Source organism: Perca flavescens, chromosome 1 (genome assembly GCF_004354835.1).
Source record: "Perca flavescens isolate YP-PL-M2 chromosome 1, PFLA_1.0, whole genome shotgun sequence".
NCBI classification, from domain to species: domain Eukaryota; kingdom Metazoa; phylum Chordata; class Actinopteri; order Perciformes; family Percidae; genus Perca; species Perca flavescens.
The window spans coordinates 38,876,299-38,892,774 of NC_041331.1; the positions used below are offsets into that span (position 1 = coordinate 38,876,299).

At 41.4% G+C, this 16,476-nt stretch overlaps 1 protein-coding gene across 1 annotated transcript in view; it reads left to right on the forward strand.

Moving 5' to 3' along the window:
- The first annotated feature begins 2,133 nt into the window (after window positions 1-2,133).
- Window positions 2,134-16,476, forward strand: part of c1qtnf4 (C1q and TNF related 4) — a 36,943-nt gene continuing 22,600 nt past the window's right edge. The window contains exon 1 of the mRNA XM_028583442.1: window positions 2,134-2,189. The gene's annotated coding sequence lies outside the window, so the exon portion shown is untranslated. The remainder of the gene's footprint in view (window positions 2,190-16,476) is intronic.

The window sequence follows — 16,476 nt, forward strand, 5'->3', positions numbered from 1 at the left end:
ATGAGGGGGAATGGTAGATGATTCAGCTCCTGGCCTATTTTCCAATAATTCATTTAAAAAGTGGGGAATTCGGAGTTTGTTAAAACACATGGAACATTTAGATGAACTCATGCAAGTGTTGGTGGTGGGCAAGCAAACATGTGGCCGTTTTTGTTCCTTAAAAGTCAAACGTCAGGTTTCCATCCAAACATAGAGAATATCTTAACCAAATTTCGAGAAAATCCGCAAAATTCTAACTTACGCATGTTTACCCATCCAGTTCTACCATGAGTTCTACAACCAAAATGTAAGAACTGCGAGTGCCTTGGAAAATACTTCCAGTTTTTTATTCTATTATACTTGTTATTGTAAAAAAAAAAAAAAAAAAGAATAGAGAGAGAGAGGGCAAGAGATCCGGGGCTATTCATAAAACATTCTGGGCTGTAGCCGGAGACGGCCAGGCCTAACAACGCCTCTGTGTGTAATTATTTTTTTAATTTTTTTATTTAAACCTTTATTTATCCAGGTAAGTTGATTGAGAACAAATTCTCATTTGCAAGAACGACCTGTAGTCCTAGTATGCATGTCTTTATGGTGGGAAGAAACCGGAGCACCCGGAGGAAACCCACGCAAACATGGGGAGAACATACAAACTCCACACAGAAAGGCCCGGAACGGACTCGAACGCAGAACCTTCTTGCTGTGAGGCAGAAGTGCTAACCACTGAGCCACCGTGCTGCCTAATTAAAAGTGCTCTAAGCGATGTCACACGTTTTTTAGGCTACAACATTTTTTGTCACATACAGCAAACATCTCCTCACTATCCATTAGCTGCCTGTCCCCTGAACACAATGGAATTTCTGTCATTTTTTTTTTTTTTATTGGAGGACAGTCTCTCAAGACACAAAGGACTCTAATGTTTCAAACATGAAAAAATGCATAGTAAAAAACGTATATAAGCATTTTTCATCACCAACTCAAGTCAAATTCTTGGTAAGAATTTTCATTCAGTTGCTTGCAATCACCACTAACTTTCTGTGTTTGTGGTTCTATGTGAACAACAATCTCTTGTAAGAATATCGGAGAAGAGTAAACAGAACCTTCTGTCTGTGTGGACATGTCCTGAGCTTTAGTGGCTTCACACTCCATTACCTTCCCCCGATCAGACCAGACGCTTGTTACCAGCCTGCCCATTAGACCTGTTTAGCCTCATTGCGTGGCCGTGCTTCCCACTCTTTTAATTCTATTCCGAGTGTGTTGGCCAAAACACGAAGAGCGTGCCAGTTTGCCGAGAAGAATCCAGGATGCTCGGATGCAACAGAGCGCGGCAGGCAGCCGGCCAAACGCCGGCCAAGAAAAGCAAAAGCACAGGAGGGATTTTGTCAAGTGCTCATTTAAATATGAGCAAGCAACAGACGGTGGAATTTGCATGAGATAAGAAAGGGGGACTGGGTAGGATGAATTTCAATTTGAGAGCATTACATGTATTCTCTCTCCATCTCTCCCCCTCGCCTCAGCCCCCTCCCCTCCCAGAGGTGAGATAATGACTCCCAACAATGAGCAGAAGGGAGGAAGTTGGCAGCGCTGTCGCCACATAGCGAAGCCCAACGGTTATTATGGCACGGCTGCTCCTCCCCTCCTATTTATCTGTGTACACACACAAACACACACACACAAACACACACACTAGCAAATACTTGTGTCTCACACACACACACACACACACATCTAATTTAACAGAGCATTTCACCAACAGCTCCACTGCAGTGGGACGCATTGCACCTCCAAAACCTAATCAGATTACAACAGCCCCCTTAGCATTCATATTGTGTCTGTGTAAGTGGTGACAGGTGTGTGAGTGTGTGTGTGTGTGTGTGTGTGTGTGTGTGTGTGTGTGTGTGTGTGTGTGTGTGTGTGTGTGTGTGTGTGTGTGTGTGTGTGTGGGAGGGAGAAAGAGGCAGATGGAGAAAAAACAGGGAGTGACGGGGAAGAAAAGATCAAGGAGGGCGAATAAGGAGGGTGGGAGAGAGCAGATTGAACGAGAGGGGGGGGAGGAGAGAGGGAGGGGGTAGGGGGAGAGGGAGGAGAGAGAGAGAGAGAGAGAGAGTAAAGAGGGAGGGGAGGTTAATCCAACAGCGCTGGTGAGACAGAAGTTTCAGCTCTGCGTTTCACACACAAGGATAGAAGATTCCATACAGATAGACATACAGGTGAGGCAAGTCTTCTTCTTCTTCTTCTTCCCCTCTACAAGGTGGTTTTAAGCCATTTTTTGCATGCTTTATAATATGATGGCGACATTCAGGTGTGAAGGTGAATGCAGTGTGAGAGCGATGAACTTGGTGCTCAGCCTCAAGTTGCGAGTGTGCAGGGATGCGGAGCATCAGTGTGTGTGTGTGTGTGTGTGTGGTGGGGGGTAGTTGCATCCTGAGGGACGAATGCGTGCAAGATGTTTATTTTCAACATGGACATTTTACACTAAAAAGGGGATGTTAAGTGTGTGCTGTAATATTGATGGCTGCTTTCCTTAAGTGCTGCGTGCTGTGCGAGTGCTGGTGGAAAAGCGCTATACTGTGTGTGTGTGTGTGTGTGTGTGTGTGTGTGTGTGTGTGTGTGTGTGTGTGTGTGTGTGTGTGTGTGCGCGCGTGTGAGTGTGCGCGTGTGAGTGTGTGTATGTGTGTGTTCAGCGGTCGTGCCGCGTCTGAGCAGCATGCATTATACATCTGCACTGATCTCCAGAAAACAGAGATACCTCAACGGGGGCAGAGGGAGAAGTGTATGCTCTGTAATGTGTTCATGTGATATGCGATAGCTGGAGTGGTATGATGTGCTGTGTGAGAGGAGAGCAAAAAGGACAACCTGCATCTTTTATGTGTTTCAGCTGGACCACACTTGCATGGTCTTGTTTGTAACATCTTGACACAGCAGGTTGCATGGATATCCTATGCTTCATTTATCTGTCACTAGCTGTGGTGGAGATACAGCAGGAAGCGGCGAATAACACCCAGGTGACGAGATCTCTCTTATCTTTAGATGGCTTTCCCACACTGAGGAGGTTGACTTCTTTTGTCTGCAGATACAGTATCTTAATCCACATCGGTGTAACGCACGGCTGCTGCGGGCAACAGATTCAGCATCTGACTGACTCAGTGTGTGTGCAGACTACACATGGGTTGGGGCATATGCTTGTGTTATTTCAAGCATCTGTGTGTTTGTTGTGTGGCTGCATTCAGCTGCATCTGCCCTGTTTTATTGAAGACTGATGTGGAGAGAGCAAAGAAAGCAGCAGTTATACTGTAAAGACCAGAGGTGAATAAAGTACTAAAATATTGTACTCAAGTAAAAGTACCAATACTTTGATGAAATATTACTCAAGTACTCTGAGTAAAAATACTTATCTGAAAAATGACTCAAGTAAAAGTAATAAGTAGTTCATTTAAAATGTACTTTAAGTAAAAGTTACTTAGTTACATTTTAAAAAAACTGTAAAACGGGGTGGGGGGATCTCTCCCATGTACTGAAAATAGGGCAAGGGGTCATAAATCCCAAACTATTTTGTTTTTAATTAAAGAAAAATCTATACAACTGTATCAACATCTATACAAATGTATACACATGTAATAACAACATAACACATGTAACACATGACATTTAAGACCCTTAGAAAGGTATGACGTGCAATTTTAGTTCAGACCATCCCATAAAACGTTTTCAAACAATCAATTGAAAGTGACAGTACCATATATTGTTAGTTCTGGGGGGCCATCCTTCTTTTCTTCACAAACATAATCAACAGTTATAATGCAAATCAAGGCCAAATCACGTGTTTTGACTCGATAAATGGGTTAGACCCTAATGTTCACAGCCCAGACTAGCAGCTAGCTTCTACACACTTAAGTAGCCCGTATGAGCTAATTAGATGTATTTGAATTAATTTAGCCAGTGTCCTACATACGTTGTCCTACGTCAGGGGTGGGCAATTCATTTTCCCAAGGGGCCACATGAGAAACAGGGACTGTTGTGGAGGGCCGGACCAATAGGCTAAACTCAATTCTGCTCAATATTAATTTTATGTCAGGCGGCACGTTCTCAAACGTCTCTTTTTTCTCTGGGGATATTTGCGCAGCAGAGTCCACCAAACACTCTTTAATAAACTCCACTTCAGGCAATTTTGTGGGATATCACAAAGCTGGTCTTGACCACAGCATCCCTGGATGCCTTGTTGTGTTCGCAGCTGAACTAGCAAAGCTTCAGATGTCCGTGCCAGCTCTGCATCAGTCAAGTTGTTGTATTTCTCTGTGTGTTTAGTATTGTAGTGGTAATTCAAATTATAATCCTTTAACACAGCGATCTGTTCTCTGCAAACTAAGCACACGGCTTTACCTTTGACTTGAGTAAATAAATACTTAGAAGTCCATGTTTGGTTAAAAACTCAGCACTCTGTATCGACCTTTCTTTCTTTCCCATGAGCTGACATTTTTGAGGGTTAACAGCTCACTCACGTCTCCCGCTCAGTTCGCGGCTCGCGGACACAGGGATCCGACACATTGCAGTTCTTCTTCTACTTCTTTTTAATTGTGACTTGCAACCAGAGAAGAAGAAGCTGCATACTTTCACACAAAAAAAGAATGCCCAGGTCTGGTCAAAGGGGTAAGCTTCGCTTCAGAACTCGAACCTCCTATGGCGCCATTTTGATGCTACAAAGAGATCACCTCCCGTTAGCACTGACTAGCATTCATTTTGACGTCACTTGACAGTGAATAACTTTACATCTGAAGCGTTTAAAGACTCTATTTGTCCGTTGTTTATTTCTAAAGAATTACCGTATAGTACAAGATAAGCTTGCAGGCAGTTTCGACTTACATGAGCTGTTTAGGATTAATTACTAATGTTAACTAGCATTTTAATTAGCAATAATTAGCCTGTGGCTACGTTATCTCCTTACATATACCTACGCTCTCCGTCTCTGTAAGATTGGGAATGATTGAGATTTCTCTTGGCACAGCTAACAGAAGACTTCCAACTTTCAGACAGGTTGCTTACGTCACATTTACGCTGTCTCTCTCAGTTGGAGGCTGCTCAGTAAAGCTGGCCATCATCGGAAAAGTGCTTCTAATATCCTTCACTGGTCTCCGTCCAGAGCAACGGGGTCTGTTGGTCCATTATATACTGTCTATGGGTCTGGTGTAGTGGATCCGGGGCGCGATAATTTTTTTCTGCCTTTCTGTTTTCATTAGTCAAAGTTTTTTTTTTTTTTTACTCAGTAACGGATAGGATTTGTAATGTATACAATACTTCACTCAAAACATAATTAAGTACATTTTAAAATACCGATTTTAAAAACTACTTGAAAAATACAAAATACACAACAAAACTACTCAATATAGTAACGTGAGTAGATGTATTTCGTTACTTTCCACTTCTGGTAAAGACCCACATCTACATCGCACACAACCCTAGAAACATTGCCCCCCGCGTCAAAATCTTCGTCAGACCAATAGCTGATGGGTTCCGAGATAGGGATACAGGTAACAGGGTAACCGAGTATAAGAGGATCGAAAGCAATGGCACGAAGCAACAAAGACAATCTGGCACTGGAAAGGAAATGGTATCTGTACTGCAGTGCTGATGGCGGAACATGGAAACAGATGAGCAGGTGAATGGGACCAGTGGCATGGTCTCAGGGCATCTGTTGACAGGTAGAGAATGGCAATGAAGGTGAAGTGGAAATTTGGCTGGAGGGAAGAATGTGACAAAAACAGTCCGTCTTTAATTTATGCCGAAATCTATGCAGGAAAGGCAAAGAATCGCAACACGCTTCGTCCCCTTAAGCTAACATGTTGCATGCAACAAAGGAAAACAGCTTACAAGCTACAAACTTTTCAGTGTTTGATACTCAAAACTTGTTTTCATTGCAGTATTCCTTAAAGTGATGCAGGTGACGAGTGTGAGAAGAAAGCACCACACTGCCATAGCCACCTTGCACACATCTTTTCAAAAAGACTTAGGGCCGTGACCCTACTCAGATATTCAGGACCACAAATCCCCTTGAAAGAACAGTTTAAGCTTTATCCAAGTCGAGGCTCTGGTGCTCTCGGTCTGTCTCGTTTCATGCTAAAGATTTTCAGTAGCATTCATTTTGAAAAAGATCACTCAGCTAATCGCTGTTACAACTGTGCCAGGTGTTACGTTTCCCAGAGGAATTTTTTCTGATGAGAATTTCCAGGGCTGAGTCACTTTGAGTTAACTGTGAAAATTAATTTGTGCCCATAAGAGTGGATAACAAGCCTCAGACTTTCTCTGTTTCGTGCTGCAATTATTTTTAGATCTGGTTTGATTCCCTTCTCCCACACCGTTAGAGTACGCACCAAAAACAAAGTCTTCCTCGGCCTCACGCAGAACCCTAAATCAATGACGCCCCAGTGTAACAGTTATTTTCCATGAAGAATCCATAACCAAATGTAGATGTTACTGAATGACGATCCACAATTAGGTAATTTTCAAAAAAGACTTCAGTAAAAATTGATAATTCCAGGCTCATTAAGCAGGTGGAGGTGCTATATAAATACTGTTAAAGTATCAAAACACTCAATCCACACAGAAATACACGTGTCTTTAAATGAGCCATCAGGACGGTTGTGATGTCACTATACTACTAACTATAACTATACTATATATCAGTAGAAAGCGGCAATTACAGTCATTCCCCGGCTGCAATGACTGTGCAGAGACTCTAAGAGCCTAGACAAAATTTTTTTGTCATTTCTTATAACTAAGGTAAAGGACACACACAATATTTACACGCGTGGCAGCATATCTGACCTGTGTCCTTATAGATTTAAGACAGTGTTAGGGAAAGGAACCTTTGCCTATATAGGGGCAGTTCAGTGGAACAAGTAAGTAAGTAAGTAATTTCCACACTGAACTCTTTCAAAAAGACAGTCAAGGCCTGGTTACTAGATAGGGTTGCGGAATACAACAAAAGGCAAATCACAATTTATATTTTTATTTATTTAAGGAAAATGTTTTTAGGTCTTGTCGATTTTCATCACACACTCTGTACGTGTCTTGTCTTGTCGTGATGTGTTGAGGACCACAATGGAAATAAGTCCTGGACTTTATTGTGTTTCTATCCTCGATTGTATTAGATGTCTTTTCATGTTTATGGCATTTTTTTATACAATTAAATAAATCAAATCAAATCAGATGCGGAAGACTGGAAAGGCTGACCAATCAGAGCAGATTGGGCTTTTTCCCAGGAGGGGGGCTTAAAGACGTATAAAAAAACGAAGCGTTTCAGACAGAGGGTGAACACAGGTACTGTATATTCAGAAAGACAGCATGATAAATAAATAAAGCATGTGAACATGTTCTAGTAGAAACCCTAAATGCAAGTAGGCTATAAAGCTAAAAAATGAGCATCATATGGGACCTTTAAGGTTTAAACCATCTAAAGGTTTGGTTAGAAGTAACCTGCACAAACACAAAGGATTTACCAAAGAAAAAAAAGAAAATAATTATGCCGACTGTATCATGACTTGATGTAATTACGGTGATCCATATCTCATGATTCTGAGATATTTATCTTGTAACTACGGGAAGGGTAGGGAGTCGTAATTACAAAAGAGCATCTCAATGTTCTTCCCGTGAAAAAAGGGATGCACTTCCGTAGTCCAACTAAATGATTTAAAAAACTGACAGCGAGCCTGAAACTGATCCTTTCTACATTTTGCAACAGAGGGGAGCCACGCTGCCGTTCTGAACAAGACTCCAGAGTGAGGCAGGAGCAACTAATTACACAAACAACCTTCTATAATTCAGCTGAGGACTGCAGTGGTTTGATCTTTGAAATACTTCCAAGCTGCAGAAAGAATTGCTGCACAACAGAGACAACGTGTTTTGCAAAAATAATATTTAAACGCAAGAATTGTTTCTTAGCCACAAGGAGTCTGTTGCAGATCATATTTTCAAAGCGATACCATAAGTTGGAGGGCCTCTTGACCATCCACCAAGTCAACACTTAATGTGTTTGCTGTTGTATTGATGCTGTAATAGTACAACTGGCAGTATGGTCCAAATCAAACTGAACGTAGGCCATTTGCATTGGCAGTTTAGCTGCTGTCAAATCCACCTCTGCAAGCAACAACCAGAACACTCCAAGCAGATGGAGGTCTGTTTGTTCTGAGCTTACCAGTCCTTGAAACCACAACATGCATCCCACACAGAAACAGAATGCAAAATCATTGAGATGGATCATTGGTCAACTGCAGGTGAATGTTGTGTAACAGTGACACAACATGTGTGAAAACATAATATGAAATGAGAACTGCCAGAGAAAGAGAGATGCAGTCAAATTGTTTTTAAGCGTTCACTTCACACCCTGAGGTTTGGATTACTGCTTTACACAATTCATAAAATAATCCCTGAGCAGAGGAACATGACAGAAAAACAGCAGAGGACGTCTTTGAGTTATACAGGGAGTCATCATTTAATAATCTCTCTGTTGCTGCACTTTTCTGTCTCCTGCAACATCCTGAAAATCTCATAAACAAACAACATTCCTCGAAAACCAAACCCTGAACTTTCTCCTCCATGTACCAAAATGTTACCTTTACTTAAATCTCTCTCCAGTCCCAAAAACTAAATTCCTTCAGGGGATTCTCTACGTATGCGTCATCGCCCTGTGATGCTTTCGCTGCAGAGAAAGTGACAGCCCTGAATATTTTAGTCTAGTCTGCCTGACTCATTGATCCTTTATGGGATTGAGGTTTGTGCAAGTAAGAATCTATGGCCCCGACCATGGCTCTAAAATATCCGTAGCCTAACTGTGTCGTGATAAATCCATGGCGCTGTCCATGGTGCTGAAATAGCAGACTGATTTGTCACTGACAATTTCTCTGAGTCTCTGAAGTCTGAGTCCTTGAATCTTGGGGGGGGTATCATTGGGCAGTTTACTATTTGCGGGGGGACAAGTCTATCTCCCCTGTTAAAAACGAACAAAACGCCTACTGCTTATAACCACAAACTACATATAGAGTCCAACGGTCAAATTATCACCAACAGCACAAGGCGAAACTTTGCATTTTGTCTGAACACACCTTCAGGCTGCTTTTTTACTTCATGATTTTGAACTTTGCTAGGAGCGTGGCTCTAGGGATGGCACCATTGGTCTGTTTGTCGATCCACCACTTTGGTCCAGACTTTGATATTTTAACAGCTGTCAGATGGATTGCAATTAACCTTTGTTGTACTTTATTATATATACTTTATGACCAAATTCCTGCTAAACTAATGCAATTCACGTTAGCATGCTGCTATTAGCATTCAGCTCAAAGCAGCTCCAATGCAAAAGCTTCTGATTCAGTCAGTGACACTATTGATTCATACACTCCGTTAATGTTTTAGATTTTACATTTGTTTGTTCATGTTGTGGAACACCTCAAGTTAAATTGAAACAGTGCAGGAGAGAATTATACGAGCAAGGGCAATAAAACCACATTATTTTTAAGCACTAAATGGATTAGCCATAAATAAAAGGATACATCTGTCTCTGCTCCTCCTCTCATGGATTTCTCCCTGTATGGTTGTTAAATATCAGTCTAAAAGTCAAATGGCTGCCCCAAAACAGAAGCGCTTTGATTCTAAGGATCCTGGCGTGTATTTAGTTTTTAGATCGTAGATACTTGTCCTGCTGTGCTGGAAATATCTCGACGTGTGAGCGATTCACCACTTTTTATTTTTAGTTATGCAGCAGAACAAGAAAAATCCAGAATCAGACAATAACAACTGGCAAAAATAATTCACCAATGTATGTTTGTTTGGGTTTACATCTTGCAGTGTAATATTTCCTAGAAACCTACACCCACATTTTAATCCCAAACCAGCTCCTTACATGACTGACATTTGTGTATTTGGTACCCATAATGACCCGCTGAGCCCAGTCAGCTGCCTCGCTCGTGTCTCGTCTCTCACTGTCACCGTTTCCTGGCAAGACACCAGGTTGCTGCCATCGCCGTTACTCTCTCTTTTTTCTCCTTTTTTTTCTCTCTGTAGTACAGGTTGAATGAACAGGAATGAGAGAGCAAGTCTTTCTGCTCCCGGTTTCCTTTGAACTCAGACTGTGGCATAGAGAAAGAAAGACGTTTACAAGACGGATTAGAGTTTATTAGAAACTGTTCTTTTCTCTGTTGTTAGCTTTGGCTGACAAGCCTGGCTTACACCTCGAAATCTCTCTTTATTTTTTTTATGCCTTCTTTCTGTCATTCTCTCCATCCATGCGTTCCATCCGGTCCCCAGGCGGGGGACCCGTGTCTACAGTTGAGCGGGCAAGCTGACAGCACAGTGACAAGTGTTAAGGATGACAGTGGAGGGAGGGAGGGAGGAGGGGGGACTAATGAGAGGGACAGCAGCAGCAAGACTCTGTCACTGCATCTCAAGATAACAGCCCCCAACTCTTTTTGATATCTTGTCCCAAGTGACCAGGTCACTCCATCTCCAGCTTGTACCAGTGAGGTGGGGGTGGGGGCGCTTATTAGACACTCGTGCTTTTTGTCTTTCATCCTTCGTGCACTTGTTAAGGGAGGAGTAGGAGGCAACGACGCAGAGGAGGGTGGCAGAAATTCAAAGAAGATCCAATAAGGACAAAGGATGGGAGAGTGAAAATGTTTATTTCAGAGGATTGCCCATCTCCACCCAATATCCCCCCCACACACACACACACACACACACACAGTGTTTACATGAAAAATGCAGGACACTGTGCGTGATGAGCTGAAGGAGGCAGCAACAGAGAGAGATATACATTATCACTCGCCAGTTTTTCTTATAGTCATGTTAAATATATGGATTATTTGAGGTAATCACTTTGAACTTTGAAAAAGGCCACATTCATTCTCAAAAAAACATGTGAAATTCATGTTTTCATATGTGAAATGTCCAAAAAAACACATCACCTTCCTAAAATAATTGCCTAAGTCATTTTTTAACAAAAATGATTTTGTTGCCTAAATCATCTTCTCATGGTGATGGCCACCTCTGGTCAAATTTCCTACATCCTCAGTTGAACAGGTCATGTGATTCTACACCTTTAGTATAATTGCCTATGTCAAGCATGTGACTTAGGCCGTTTTGTTTTTTGTGTTTTCTGAAAAACCTGAAAAAATGACTTAGGCAATTATTTTAGGAAGGTGATGTGAATTTATGTGTGAAGCACATTTCACGTGCCATTACATTTGAAAATGTTTTTGCAGGTGATGTCCAACATGTGAAATATCAGAAAATGTGATATTTTGCATGTGATAAATCCACATGTGCTGTTTTGTAAGATTTAATTCTGCAATATATTTATATTATTTGATATATTTCACATTACATTTTAAATATATCACTCAATTGATATGTTAAATCTCTATAAATAAACAAAGTTGCTTAGCTAAAGATGTTTCTATGAATAAATATAAAGTCATCCAGTCCGACTGCAAAAAAACAACCCAAGCATCAGTGAATGCCGTCTTATTTGCTGATGGCAGTAAACGAGGCGAATATCGGCCGATCCCAATGTTCTGCCGATAAATCCGTGCATCCCAAGTTTTAATAAATCAAATCAATCTGTACATTACTGCAGAAAACAAAACTCATCAATAGGCTCCTCTATTTGCCTTATTACCTTGGCAGCTGTGGTTGTGACTCAGCAGCAAGACACTGAACCTTAAATTGATTCCAATGGTAGCTCTGCTGCTCCCATCAATGTGTCTGGTCTACACTATTAACAGAGCACTGCTAACTCTGCTGCTATTACCTACTGTAATCCAGCCAGGTCTTGTGTAATCACACCACTTTTTTTCTATTCTTATTTTAGTTTTCTATTCCTCTAATTGTAATTTATTGATTTTACTTTATTTTTCTGTACTCATTTCTGTTCAGAATGATGAAGACAGTTGGAGAACAAGTAGATACAAAACAGGATGTCGGCTCTACAGGATGTTTTTCACAGCAACTATTATGTTTTTCCCAAATGATGTACAGATTTTGAGGCATTCTATTATCAAATGGCTTGCAAAATAGTGCACATAGCTGCCGTAAATGGAGCATGCCCCCAGACCCCCACGAATGTTTAAAACATCTGGCTCCGCCCCTGCTACTCTGTACTGTATGTCTATGTATTGCAGTGTAGTCTCGCATTGCCAGACCCTCCTCCACAGCGCTGTGAAGGAGGGTCTGGATAGTCCACACTGCATTCCGTGATGGGAGAAAAACATGCTCTAGTTTATTGGCATTTCTTTAACCAATCACAAACGTCTTGGGCGGTGCTAAGCGCTGGACGGAGCCACAGTGCCGCTGCCAAATAGCCTCAGGAAGGAACTTGTTTTGGTGGAACGTGTGTACGTTCAAAGGTTGTTTTAGTCGTGCAACAGAAAACTCAGATTGGACCGATAGTCTAGCTAGCTGTCTGGATTTACCCTGCAGAGATCTGAGGAGCAGTTGACCATAGTCCTCACAAATCCACCGGAGTTTAAAATGTCAACACAAAGAAAGCGGAAGGTGATGGACACTGAATGAGGGACATCCGGCAGAATTTCCGGCAGCACCGGAGCAATCTCGGAAGTGGAACATCGTGGATATAGACTACAAGCAGCGTGATGTGCAAACAGAAAATGGCCCCTCCATGGTTTTCATACAAGACAGGTCCCTGACTGAAATCCCAGTCATCTCTTCAAAATCTAATTAAGGATGACATTTTTTAGTCAGCACAGAAAACGCAGAGCCAAATTTTGATCCTCCTTTTTGTCCCCAGTTTGTCCCCAATAAATTCTCCTTTGTAGATCTAAAAACCTGTTTTCAATAGCCTAACCAAGGCAGTGTGAAGTAAAAACATGAAATATTATAAATACAAACTTTAAGAGCCACAAAAGGGATTTTAGTTCAGACTCCAGATGCCCGCTGTCACTTCTCCTGCCCAGAACCCTGACACAATCCTCTGGGCTTTCTCAGCACACATGCCTAAATATATGTGTGCAATACAAAAGTCAGTGCGGAGAAAATTCTCATTCTGATAATGGATATAATCATAACAACAGACTGAGCACTTTGATGTCCATCCTCAGTGTACAGTTTGATATTATCTTCCAGCCAGAGGTGTGAACTTTTATATCCTTCCTCCCTCAGAAGCCTGAGCTTTGATTTGGCTCAACCCAGCAGGTAGGAGGCCGACTGAGTCACATCAGTGACACCCTTCAGCAGCCTTCATGGAGAACAGAACGGAAGTATTGATCATTAGGGAAACCTTCATTTGCGGGGATTTGCCTCCAAGCACATGCACTTTAATACATTTCTTTGTGTTTTGCATCAAATTGATCGGAGGAATTGAAAGAAAGAATTTGTTTTGTGCTTTTTCTAAATCAGCCCTAGGAGGTTTTCGCCCCGCTGAGAGAAACAGGTAAAACACATATTGATTTTTATTCCTTTCTTTTTTTAAACTGGCAACTCGCTCTATAGATGTGAAAGAACACTATGGCGTACTAGTGTACTATGGCACAGTCTCAATACCAGAATGCAGCTGTTTGGATGAAGTCTTTTGTCATGGTTGAATCATATTGAGTAAAAATTATGAGAGCAAACATTTTGATGCTCATGTTAAAGTCTAATTCTGGTTTATTTTTATTATTTTTCGCCATCATTCCTATCAGGAACTAGGGCTGCTCGATGATGGAAAAAAAATACAATCACGATTATTTCGGTCAATATTGAAATCACAATAATTTAACACGATTACTCGTTGACTTCTGGAAAGATTTTGCAATTATTGAACTTAAAAAAACAGTGGAATAAATAAATCAACAGTAAAGAAACACAACTGGGAAATTTGCCTGAATACTTTTCCTATTTAAACTTTATTTTTTCATTCAGAACACGAGAGAAAATAAGAGTTTACTTGCAAAACGTAATGAGCTAAATAATTGTTTTTCTCGATTATTCTGTTTTTGTGATCATTGGGAGCCGAAATCATAATCACGATTATATTTCGATTAATTGCACAGCCCTATCAGGAACATTGTACTCACCAAGTTGAGTGCAAACACAAGCAGTCGGAAGATCAGACAGCTTTTTAAGAAACCAACAGGTTGGCCAAGCTAATTTGGAAATGAAAATGAACGTAAACTGTGAAATTATTTCTCAAACTGTCCGTTATAAACATCCATCACAATTAATGGGACAGGCGTCCTGGTTCAGTTTTAACCTACTGTACAACAACTGGCTAAACCGTTGGCTCCTTTACAACCAATTCATCCTCTGGCACAAAATGTTAGCGCAGCAGACCTTCATGGTTTCCAATCTATGTTGTAAATGTAGACATACTTCACTGGATAAGTAACAACTTTGACCTGCTGGTGGCACTGGAGGAAAAGCCAGGGGACCGCCAAGGTCAGTAGGCTTCATCCTGTGACAACATTTAATCTCTGTGCCAAATTTCATACCAATCATGTGACAGATGCTGACAACGGACACATAGGGAAATCATTTTCCCGTTCTCCTTCATTTTGTCTTCCATGTAAGTTTGCCTCACCCTAGCAAAGAGACATTTCAAGCAGCTCCAACGGTATGAAATGGTACACACTTCCTGTCTCCTAAAGGGGCTTGGCCTCCTTTGAACGTGTAGTGAACGTCGTGTGATATTTACACAGCTAAAAGACATATGTAGCATCAAGGAGATTAATCTTGTAAGGGTGTTCGCGAACGTTAGCCGACGTTAGCTTCTCTGTGTTGCCAGATCTCGCGAGAGCTTGGTCCCGAGACAGAAACAGGTCTCCTGATGTGTCCGTCGGGAAAATGCCATTTTAGTGTCAGAATATTCTGGAGATATGTGGCTTGTGAAAAATGGGTCCAATATATACTTTAGTGACTATGGGGCGAAATAATCGCTCATAATCTGTGTTCACGTTCACTTCTCCCATTGGAATCAATACACTCAGGACCTGCCGCTAGTCTCCTAAATAGGCGTGGCCGTGGTGTAGCCCACGTGACACAGATACAGGAAACAGTTGGGGTGTCTCGGTTCTAAACAGTCTGTGACCCTAATGTCAGGCAAGCATAACTCCTGCAAATAACTTGCCAAAATGAACCACATGCCTGTCCACATTTCTAGAGTTTGAAGCGTAAAACATCAACAGCATCAATGTTATGTAATCATACAGGGAGAAATCTACTGCAGAACCTTTTTTTTAAACCCACAGCAGCAATAACCTCTCTCTCTCTCTCTTGTTACTGTTGCTATCACAGTTTCAGTTCAACTGTAGAATATAAATCAAGGTCAGATGAGGAATTGCTGAAATGCATTCTTGAAAAAGTACATAATCACACACCCATGCAGGGGTGGGTGGCTGAGGGGAGGAACAAAGGCCGTGTGCAGTTCTTTGTTTGTCTATACTACTGAACATTGGATCTGAAATAAAACAATGACTATGTGGTTGAAGTGCTGACTTTCAGCTTTAAATGGAGTCCAAATTTAATGAACTGTGACACTGTAGCCCTTTTTCATACCTTTTAAACACCTGCAATAAATGAAACCACGGCAGATACAGAGCAACACTATCATTCATTTGGAGTCACGTTTGTGTCCACCTGATGAATGTAAGTCCATGTAATGCCAACATGGACACGTACACACATGTAATCAGCATTTCAATTATTAGTATTAGGAAGCAAAGCATTCAAGTATGGCCTTAGCTTGTCTCTCCTCTTTCATTAAATAAATCAACAGTTGTAGATCGACGTGGCCGGTGCCAGTGCCAGCTGGAGACTTCGATACTTTTTAGGTACCGACCGAATTGCCTCCATAATCAGCGTCAAAAAATGCCTCGTCATTCAATACCAAAATTCAATGCCTAAGGAGCAAATGTCATCAGCGTCAGTGATCTACTAAGATCTAAAAGTGTTTGTGATTGGCTGTCTAACAAATTGTAGAGACACGAAAGAAAAACTCTACGTTACGTACAGAGACGGGCCTCACGTTGTAGGAGCTGAGAAATAAATAAAAATATTTTTGCCATATGTAATTTCTTTTTGTTAGAATGGATTTTATAAAATTGGTAATTGTTCAGGAACCTGTATCGAAGTCACGGTATTGGTATTGTCTATATCCACAATTTTCCACGATGTCAGTTTCCTTCTGCTTTCTTTGTGTTTGGATTTTAATGACTATGGTTAACTGCTCCTCAGATCTCTGCAGGGTAAATCCAGACAGCTGGCTAGACTATCTGTCCAATCTGAGTTTTCTGTTGCACAACTAAAACAACTTTTCAACGTACACATGTTCCACCAAAACAAGTTCCTTCCTGAGGCTATTTTGCAGCAGTTCCTAGTGGGGCTTAGCACTGCCCATGACGATGGTGATTGGTTTAAAGAAATGTCAATAAACCAGAGCACATTTTTTCTCCCATCCTGGAATGCTGTGTGGACTAGCCAGACCCTACTCCACAGCGCCTTGAAGGATGGTCTGGCAAA